Below are 10,432 nucleotides of genomic sequence, written 5' to 3'. Positions count from 1 at the left end.
TTTACATTTTTTTGCAGTGTAAGTTTTAAAATGCATTTTTACATTTCAAATTCTAATAAAATGTTTCTGAATTTGTATTGAGCCCCATTTTGCTCAGATAATTCCAAGAAAAGTCTTATGCAATCCTTTTAGAGTTTATCTAGTCTGCTCAATCAAAAACGCATTATAAAGAGCAAACAATGACCAAGAAAGGTCTGGGGTAAAGATAGGCAGATATTTAAAGCACTGTTTAGTTTTAGGACCGTTTTCCAAGCTTTTAATACCTAATTGAGTACTATTACCATTCGTCCTCACAAACTGAGAGAGCCTAGACTCAAATCTGGCCTAGACTCTGGTGAGGACAATTTAAACCTCACATGTTAGATATTTATCAAGAAAAAGGAAAAAAAAAATACCATTTTACCTCAGAATTTGGGCAATTGCAATTAAATAATAGCATCTGGTCAATGATTTCTTTTTAAAGATGTTTTGATTTAGAAAAAAGATCCCAATTAACAGGGTATGTAATGTACCTTGCTGCCTCAAAGAGGCCCTTGGTGCTCTCCGATTGCTTGTCCTGCCTTTGTGGCACCAAGGTAAAGGTAGATCTGCTGTTGTGTTGGTGGTGGTGGTGTTGGTTGGTGGGTTTTGGCTGTCTGTCAAGGGGTCGTCAAAGCTCTCCATAGTGCAAGAATGTCGTGGGGAACTCTTGTCGCGTCATAGAGCCTGAAGGAAAAGAGGAAGAGGGGAAGGGGCGATGGTTATCAAGTCCAAAAACGTAGACAGTCTCATCCCAACTAACACCACCACTACCAAATTTTAAAGAGGGATTTAGGGGGTTAAATGCATTTTTTAGCTGTTATTGGATGTGTTGCTGTAAGGCAGTTAGATTAAACAAACAGTGCAAGTATAGGGAAAAGATGTAAAAATAACAGTAAATAGTGTTGTGTTTTGCTATAAATTTTACATTACTAGCAGAGCTCTTGAGCTATAAATACTAGCACAGTAATGCTCTTCTTTAAAAAAAAAAAGTGTTTCATTCATCTTACAAAAGCTATTTTAGTTAGCTTTAAAAAGCTTCTTTTTTAGTTTAACCGATCGAGTTAGCAAAGGTGTCTGACCAAAGTAGAAAATAGAATATATGTAGAAATATAATATTTAATATTTTTATTTGTCATATTAAAAATATCAATATTCAGCACTCAAAAGGAAGTAATGCCCATTTTTCCTGTAATAGGTAGTGTTAATATAAAAAAGTCAACTATGTCCATCGGGTTTATCGGATAATTTTCGAAATGACAAGATGCCTGAAGTCTTGACCTCTGCCTCTAAGAATACAACCACGATCGGATGCTAATCCACAAAAAAGTATGGCCAAGTTTGGGACCAGCATTAGAAGGAGGTTACAAAAAGATGGTCAGTATTATTACTAAAGCCCCTGTTTATTAAAGGAGTAGACCATTAATCTTTTAACCCATTTTAACCCTGCTTCAGTGTTTTAATAAACGACACTAAACAAAAGTCAATGAGAGAAAACACTGCTAAGGATGACCTGTGAAATTCTCAATGGGTGCAATCCACATACTTTACTTTTGTTAATACATTTGGGTTACAAATATAGTATGCCAAATTTAAAGAAAACTAAAAGGCTTTCCAGTGGTATGAAATGTATTGTCAAAATCATTGTTATAACAAGGAAAATTATTAAACATGAATTTTCTACCCTTCTTGGAACAATTTTAGTCAAAATTTAAGGAAGGAAGGAAGGAACGAAAAAAGGAAGGAAGGAGTGAGAGATTAAAGGAATGAAAGAAGGAATTAAGGAACAAAGGAAGGGACGAGCGGAAGGACAATGGAAGAAAGGAGGGAACAAATGAAGGTAGGAAAGAATAAAGGAACAAAGGAAGGAACAAAGGAACGTATGAAGAACAAGCGAAGGAAAGAAAGAACAAATGATGGAAGGAAGGTCTAGGTATGAAGTATATTTTTAATCGTTGTTTAATTTATCTACATAACAGGATCATGCATATCTATCTATCTGGACACAGCCAGATAGATAGATAGATACCTGCTTGTTAAGAGACTAATTAACAATATGGGTAAAAACACTTCAGAGTTGCTGTCAGGTGAAAGCCATGTCGACCTTTTCACTGAATATTCCCAGTTATTAAACAAAGGAAGGGATCATCTTATTTTTACACTCAACTCCCAAACCAATTCACACAGAGCAAAGCTTCAATTGGAAAGTATTCAATTTATTTTTATATATGCAACATAAACATATTCTTCAAAAATATCTTAGGAAACCCAGTTGAATGCAAGGACTCATTCACTCTCTGCAACCCCTTGCACAATTAAAATAAAAGTTACTTTCCTCTGTTAAACCAGCCAATAAGTCTAATTAGAAAGCTGTTGTGTTTTAGAGAGAGGTTGAACAGAAAATGTGGTTTAAGTTTTTACATGGGATATAATCAAAAATGCAGCTGGACACCCTGATCCATAATGATAATATTAATTTCAGATAGTCTTTCAACTAATGTTTGAACTCTTTACTCTAAATTAAATTTTGTCAACATATATTAATTTACTGTATTTTTTTAAACAAATAGAAGACTCAAAAAAGAAGTACTTGAGGCTATGTATTAAGACTCATAAAGTTACTTTCTTTGATTTTATATTGCGAAAGCAGCAAAGCAAAGCAATGTAGAAACTTGGCTGAAATACATGAATGGACATTTCCACTAACTGCCCAGAAGAAGCTTTGAGTTTAAGCTCTTAGTTTGTTGATAAGAAATTTAAAAGGCAGACTTTACCATGTTCCCCTTCTCTTACTTCCCTTCCTTTAAACTTCAAACTTGGATCTTTTGAGAAAAAGCAAAGTGCTGAGTTTGCTCACTGCAGAAGGAGGCTTGGAGACAGAGCTAACGGTTAGAAGCAACAGTGTTTTCCTTCTCTTTCTATCAGTTTGTATAGGCCGGCCGAGCAGCTGTCTTCTTAGCTGTGCGCCTATTCAGCGCTCAGCTGGATCCATCTGCAGAGCCCAGAGGGATCAATTACCAATGCTGGTACCGACCCATAACTACTGGGGGGAATGGGGATGCATGGTAATAGTGGAGAGTAGTGGGAGTCCATGTAAGTGATGCAGAGGTTGGGGGGTGGGGTGGGGGGTTACAAAACCAAGTCAAAATACTTTTTCTTTTTAAATTAAATTTAAAACATATTTGATAGGGCAGTTCTTTTTTTGTAGTAAAATGATGTTTAAGAAAGAAGAAAATCAGTCCTCAGCTCAGTGCATATTACAAACTAAAGAGTGCCCTCTTCCACCATGGTATTTTGAAAGGCTATGAAATTATGCATTTGCCAACTCCAGAAATTGTACATTATCAAATATTATAATATCTTCTCTTCACTTGTCTGGGTTGGAGTGTGACAGTTCATCTTTTTTTTCCCCTCATTTCTGTCTTCTGCTTTCCTTGGTGAAAACGTCTTGATTACTGTAATCACCATCTTTCTCTCTGTAGGTGCCACTTTCTGCTCCGGCACGCTGTTTACATCCTCAAACACTGCCATTCAGAATCAGCCTAATGGAACATATGATTAAGAACCAGTCAGAAGATTATTACTGTGTTTGCTAATGTCCTTCCCAGTTTAAGACTGTCTCATATTCATGGAGATGAGTTCCCTTTAAAATCTGTAGCAGCATTTACTATAATAAATGCTGTTCTGAATTATTACTGTTCTGGAAAACCATCTAAAAGGTTCCTGCTGGTTTATTGAGATAATAATATTTTTAAAGGTAAAAGTCCAGTCAGCAAGGAATAATCAAATGATCATTATCTATACCTAAAACTAATACGTAAGCGGTGATTCAATGATTTAGCATTGATCAGTAAAAAAATCAAAACAATTTTTGGTCAGGGACTGGCCATTTTTGCCCAAATATAGTAACACCTCACTCCTGACATCTTCCGGCAGTGATGTCACTGTGCGGTAAGCTTAGGGCTATTCTCACCGCTTTACAAGCAAAATCAATGGGAACTACTAGACACATCTGCAATCAACAACAATTATTTAAGATTTCCAGACGACTTCACCATTGAAGTTCGTTAAACTGCCCAAGTGCATGTCAGTTGGATGTTGTAATACATCCGGTAAAAGTGACAAAAAAAGTGAAAAAAAATGTATTACCAATGACAAATGATCCTGCACGGGTTTGTCATTGGATTGCCAGATTGAAGAGGAAGGATTTGCCATCGAACTTCTGGCCAGAGAAAAAACACTTAATATGTAGCCAACATTTTGAAGAAAAATGTTTTAAAGATGACTTGGATAATAGTGTGTAGTGACAAACACCAGATACAGCACTGGGACTTGATCAAAAGCCGATACTGCACCATGACGTCACAAACCGGTTGGTTGCAGTAGAGTTCTTTGACGAACATGGATGTCTCCAGTAAAGCACATTCAAATGAAAATTACTCTTAATTAAAACACTTATCATTTATTGAACAGCATGTAATAATGTCATATTTAAAGAACTTTCAGAAGTTTTAATTCTGAATATGACCAGACTTGTCCTTTAAAAGTCATGCTTTCTACTAACACAGTTTCACCTGCTAAAGGTAACACTGCTTTAAAACAACTTTGGTAAAAAAAAAAAAGTGTAAAGCAAGAGGCCGGCAATCCAAGCTTCTGCACTGGCTGAGTGATGAACTAAGATTACCTCATTACAAGCTAGATTTTATCTTATAAAGATTTGGAAAATATAAAAAAAATAAATAAACTGAGCTTTGTGTGCTTTTTAATAGATGTGCTTTAACCATACCTAATATAAAATCATAAAGAGCCTGATGTCTATATTCTCTTTTAAAGAGAGATTAGAGAATATGCCAGAGTGAGTGTAGCTTTGTTTGATTGTATTTAGCTTAGATAAGCAGACCTGGTCCCTCATCTACTGATGCACACTGTTAGCCAGCTGGCTGAAAACAAGGCTGATCCACTATCCCTCAAAATTGACTTTTGGGAATCAAAACGGAAACAATCAAAATAAACAGTTATAGCATGAGAACAAAAGTCCTTTCACTGTCATTGAGGGATTTTGTAAAGGCTAAAATATATATTTTACAAATATTGTGGGCTACAACTCCAAATGTATGACTTTAACGGTCAATATTTCTTTTTTTTTAAGAATGCAAGCTTCTTACATCTTTTTCATTTTAAGTTATTTTCAATTTCCAGAGTCGAGGTCCTAAGAAAAATAGAGATCACTCTCAATTAAAGGCTATAAAAAAAGATGATTGCATTACAACCCTTATTTTTAATATGTTAAGTTGCATGCTGGCCCATGCATGTTTCCTGCTAGTACTATTTCCTTTTTTTTTGAACACATATGAAGAATTCCTTTGGAAAAACAGATAAACGCCATTCTTGTAAAAAATGAGCTGAGGCATGTAATTTACTGTTTGCATGTTGCTGCTAATAAAAAGTATGTTTTTTTGATAAATTATAAAAATAAACTTATCTGTTTCTACGAATGAACTCTTCATATTGAAAAAAACCCCAACTCTTTGACACTTTTCTATCATTAAATAAAAATCTGCCAAGGAGCCATGTTATTCATTACATAATTATCAAATAAGTTAAAAGCAAAATGAAAATGGATCTAAAAAAGCTTAAATACCTACAAAAAAATGAACATTTATATCAATCATGTCTTTTTACTATATCAACCTTTAGAATATTCTCTTTAAAAAAGTACTTTGTACACATACCCTTTTTTCTCCTCTTTATCCACTGTGCTGTATGACCTGAAATTACTTATGTAGTAGCACAATGAAGTGTCACATGGGTGCTTCTGCAGGGCAAAAAGTTTAAGCTTAGGTGTATTTAGTCCTAGCAGTCATCTCCTATAGCTCCCTGTCTCAACAAAAGCCACACTCTCTCTAGAGATGAGCAGGCTTTGTGTTGCACCCTCCATCATTTCTGACTGGCAGATGAAACGGTGCAGAGAGCTATCTCTGCTTCCATGCACATTTAGGGGTTAGTGCTTAGAAAGAATGGGAGGGAAAAAGTAAGAACACAGTTAAAGGAGAAAAGAAAAATCACCTTAGGTTATCTGGAGGCTTTTCTGACAGCCCGATAAGACGAGCGGTACAAAGCACGGTGAGAGGAGCAGCATGATGGGGAAAGAGGTGACTGAGAGGGAGTGAAGGACATATGAACATTTGATATTAAATGCAAAACTGGTAATGCTAAATTTAAAGAATATCAAAATGTATTTCATAACTCAAAAGAAATTTAATATAAATGGGTAAATATATCTAATCTTTTTACTCAGAAAATAGTAAAGAATCAGTCACTTTTTATGGGAAATCAAAACTTTTTTATTACCATCATAACATTTTTAAAGACATTAAAAAACAACTTCTAGCATGCTGCCCACATGTCGCTTTATCGAAAAAAAAAAAACAGTTTTGTATGTAGCTCAGCTTATACCTTTCCCATTACTGCTTTAAATTTTAAATTAAGGGTAATCATGCAGTCAAATACATAAAAGCAGAATTTATTTTTCAAGTATCTAGCCATCTTAACATTTAAGTCCACACTAAAGGCTCCAGAAGGCATTGGAATAATAAAAAGTTTGAGGCTCTGCAGCTCAGGCTGAGAAGGAAACACCTCCAGGGATGATTATGCTCACCAGGTGGCCGTAGTGGGTGAGGAAATCAAAATCAGATTACATTTGCACCTCAAGGGGCGTGTTAAAATAGAAGAGGCAGGCCACAATGAGAGATGAATCAGTGACTAGGTTTGGTTTAAAAACCTAACAGTAGCTTCCAACACTTAATTTGAGGTGTCCTGTCACAAATGTAATACTTCATATTTATTTTTCCATTTTTGATATGACGTTTCTGGTTGTTTTTTTGGTTCGGTGCTGTACAAAATGTACGAAAGGTGGAATTTGTACTTGCATTTACATTTGTACATCAAATGGTTGGTTGGATGTAAAAAGGGAACAGAAGAAAAGGAGTCTCTTCAGTAAAAGTAATAGTGAACCTGAACAATGCTAAGGACAGTAAAGAATAGAAGATATACAGTGAGGTAACTAAGTATTTAAACATCCTGCTATTTCACCAATTCTCCCACTTAGAAATCATGAAGGGTTCTGAAATTGTCATCGTGGGTGCATGCCCAGTGTGAAAAGCATTATCTAAAAAAAAAAAAAAAAAACAGAAATCACAATAAATGATTTTTAAAAATATTTATTTGTATGATGCAGCTGCAAATAATTATTTGAACACCTGTCTATGAGCTACAATTCTGACCCTCAAAGACCTGTTAGTTTCCCTTCAAAATGCCCGCCTCCACTCTATTTATTATCCTAAATTAGACGCACCTGTTTGAGGTCATTAGCTGCCTAAAGACACCTGTCCACCCCGTACAATCAGTAAACATCCAACTAATAACATGGCAAAGACCACAGAGATGTCCAAAGACACTAGAGGCAAAATTGTACGCCTCCAAAAAGGCTGGAAAAGGCTAGGGGGAAATTGCCAAGCAGCCTGGTGAAAAAAGGTCCACTGTTGGAGCAATCGTTAGAAAATGGAAGAAGCTAAACATGACTGTCAATGTCCCTCAGACTGGACGGAGCTCAAACTCTGTCTTTCTCTGCGACAGCTTAGAAGCCTGATTGATCTGTGCTGAAGAGTGGGCAAAAATCCCTCCTGCAGTGTGTGCAAACCTGATAAAAATCTACAGGAAATGTTTGACCTCTGGAATTACAAACAAACCCTGCTGTACTAAATGATAACAGGTGTTCAAATACATATTTGCAGCTGTATCATTCAAATAAATAGTTGAAAAATCATATAATGTGATTTCTGGATTGTATTTTTTAGATTATGTCTCTCACAGTGGACATGCACATATGATAAAATGACTAATACAAAGTGAATCCAGAAGAATCCAGTAGAACTTTGGGTGACAATAGCTGAAAAAACTTTTGGCTCTCAATTTTGTATAGGTGCCCTATTTGTTGGTACTCGCCGATACCATCATTTTAGTGCTGGTTCGGGGCCCTGCCCGATACTGGTATTGGAGCAACACTAGTTTAAACCATACTGTATGTTTTTTCTGTATAAAGCCAGTCCCAAAATTTTGCACAGCATTCTAACCATTATTAATATATAGTACAAGAACACTACTAGATTTGTTATATCTAAAGCTGTGTCTCTAAGTTAAAAAAGGCTTCTTCAAATCTTTCAAGTTTTTTTTTTTTAGTGCAACAAAAAAAAAAAACAAGAGAGGGAGATGTTTTGGCTATGCTGACCCTGTTTACATTTTCTACCCTGTGTTTACTACAGTTTCAACATGTTTTGCAGGAAAATATATCATTGCAAACAGATGTTTTGTGTTTTACAGAAAATAATTAACTCAGTTAACATACAGTATCAGGAACCAGTTTAGCTTGTATGTTCCCTCCAAAGAATACCGGTACCTTTTTTAACCATAGAAAATATGCTTTTCAACTTAACTACACATTTGAACATATGAACAAAAAATATTACAAAGTTGTACAAGTCATGCATTTGAAACCATATATTTTTTATATACTGCATAAAAAGGCACCACATTCTTTTTTTGTTTTTACTTTTTAGAATCAATATTTACAATTTACTCAGCTGGGACTACCAGAATTATATTTCATAATGCAAAACTAATAACAAAGATAATTGTTTCTTTTATATTAAGGATACTACAGTACCACTTAAAAAATGAATGAGTTTATTCATTTAATTTTTGAGTTAAGTTTTTTTACAACATTTGATTTACTCCTGTCAATGATATTTAAAGTACGCCTCACACTTTTACCTTTGTATAACATATTGTCCAACTTAAACTTAAGAACAAACACCTGAAGTTAGCTGGTTTTAAATAAAGTTGAACCAAGAAACTGTAACAATTTAAATATTGCACTACAACAAAAACCCAAAAGCTTTTAACAAAACCTTTGCATCATTCAATGCCAGCTAGGCTTTATTTGGAACATGCAAAATAATGTTGGATAGCTTTAAACATAATGTGGCGGTATGTGAATACATTTTTGTGTCTTTGTGGTTTATTAGTTAGATCAAAATCTGCTTTAAAAACGTCTAATAGTTACATTTATTTTTTTCTATATTTGCTAATTTAGAATGTTATTTTAACTACATCTCCAGTTATTTAAATGATAAATTTAGTGCTTGGGTTATAAATTATGCACTTGATTGGTGTTGCCCTTTTGTGGCTTCTGTCATTGAGTGCAGCCACTGAAAGTAACCTCATTCAAAACATCAGTCAGCCATAACCCAGGCATACATCAATCTTCCTATGTTTCATCGTAAGCTGGCCTTGGAGAAATCCATACTGTTTTTCTTTATTGATAGGCATAACTGTGTGCTCTTCAAAGCAGGGTCAGACCAAGATAAATGCATCACAGGGGAAATGGCAGAAGTACAGACAGGTGAGAGATAAAAAGAGTTTGGGAGGGAGGGAATAAAAAGGAGTCAATTGGGGAGAAGACACGTATGCAAGGGATGTTATGCAAGTTATTTTTATCCTACACGCATAAAACAATAGGTGTAAAGTGACATTCTGTAGGTTGAGGGAGGACGCCCACATATATCTAATCTGTCTTGCAACTCACATTCAGGTTTGTGAAAAAGAGGTCAGCAGTGTCATTCTGAACAACAATCTCCTTCTGTTCAGCTGAGAAAACACCACTTCATAGCTTTTTCACCAATAAACACATATTTTTTTTGATCAACAGTTGCATTTACTCTATTAATAAATACATCTATTACCCTAGAATTGATATATAGGTAATATATATAGGTAATTAATGGGGGGTTGACCACCTAAGACTTTGTTCTTAATAAGGCCTACCAAATTTCAGAACGCTAATAAAAAAACAAAAACAAAAGCTTCTAAATAGGGAATTAAGGAATGCACTAAGACACAAGCAAATACACAATACAGCCTGACATTTGTCAGCTCCTCATGGGGTTATGGGGCTGAGTTAAATTAACTGGGCTTAGTCAAATGCCCCATGGGACGTGTCTGTTTGTCACCACTGGTGTTTTTTAAACTGAAACACCTGACAGACAGGTCAGAGATGCTCAGCGGAGTGTGCACAGCCAGGAGTCATTTTAAAGAAGAATGGGGTGGCTTTGGTTTACGTTTGAAATGCCTCAGAGAAGAAGCTATTCTTTTAAAGATCAAGCAAGGAGAAGTGGGGACTCTAAACAGGGAGTACAAAGTTAACATGATGTTTGCATAATTAAAAAAATGAAGACATATACATTCTATATCCAGTATATACAGTATATAGTACCTTATATCTGCTAGTGTTTTAAGTAACATTTCTTGATTATGCAAAAAATATATGTCAAAAATAAAACTGATTCTAATTTTTTAG

General features: G+C 35.1%; 1 protein-coding gene across 3 annotated transcripts in view; it reads right to left on the bottom strand.

The window, feature by feature from the left end:
* LOC107095223 (protein FAM19A5-like) overlaps nucleotides 1-10,432 on the bottom strand; it is a 193,421-nt gene that overhangs the window by 8,856 nt on the left and 174,133 nt on the right. For 2 of the 3 annotated variants that reach the window (XR_001481727.1, XR_001481728.1), the window contains exon 4: nucleotides 513-705. The exons of the other annotated variant lie outside the window; for it this stretch is intronic. The gene's annotated coding sequence lies outside the window, so the exon portion shown is untranslated. The remainder of the gene's footprint in view (nucleotides 1-512; nucleotides 706-10,432) is intronic. 3 annotated transcript variants of the gene reach the window in all.

The sequence above is a fragment of the Cyprinodon variegatus genome, unplaced genomic scaffold, assembly GCF_000732505.1.
Source record: "Cyprinodon variegatus isolate N-32 unplaced genomic scaffold, C_variegatus-1.0 Scaffold530, whole genome shotgun sequence".
NCBI lineage: Eukaryota > Metazoa > Chordata > Actinopteri > Cyprinodontiformes > Cyprinodontidae > Cyprinodon > Cyprinodon variegatus.
This window is presented reverse-complemented; position numbering and strand designations above follow the sequence as displayed.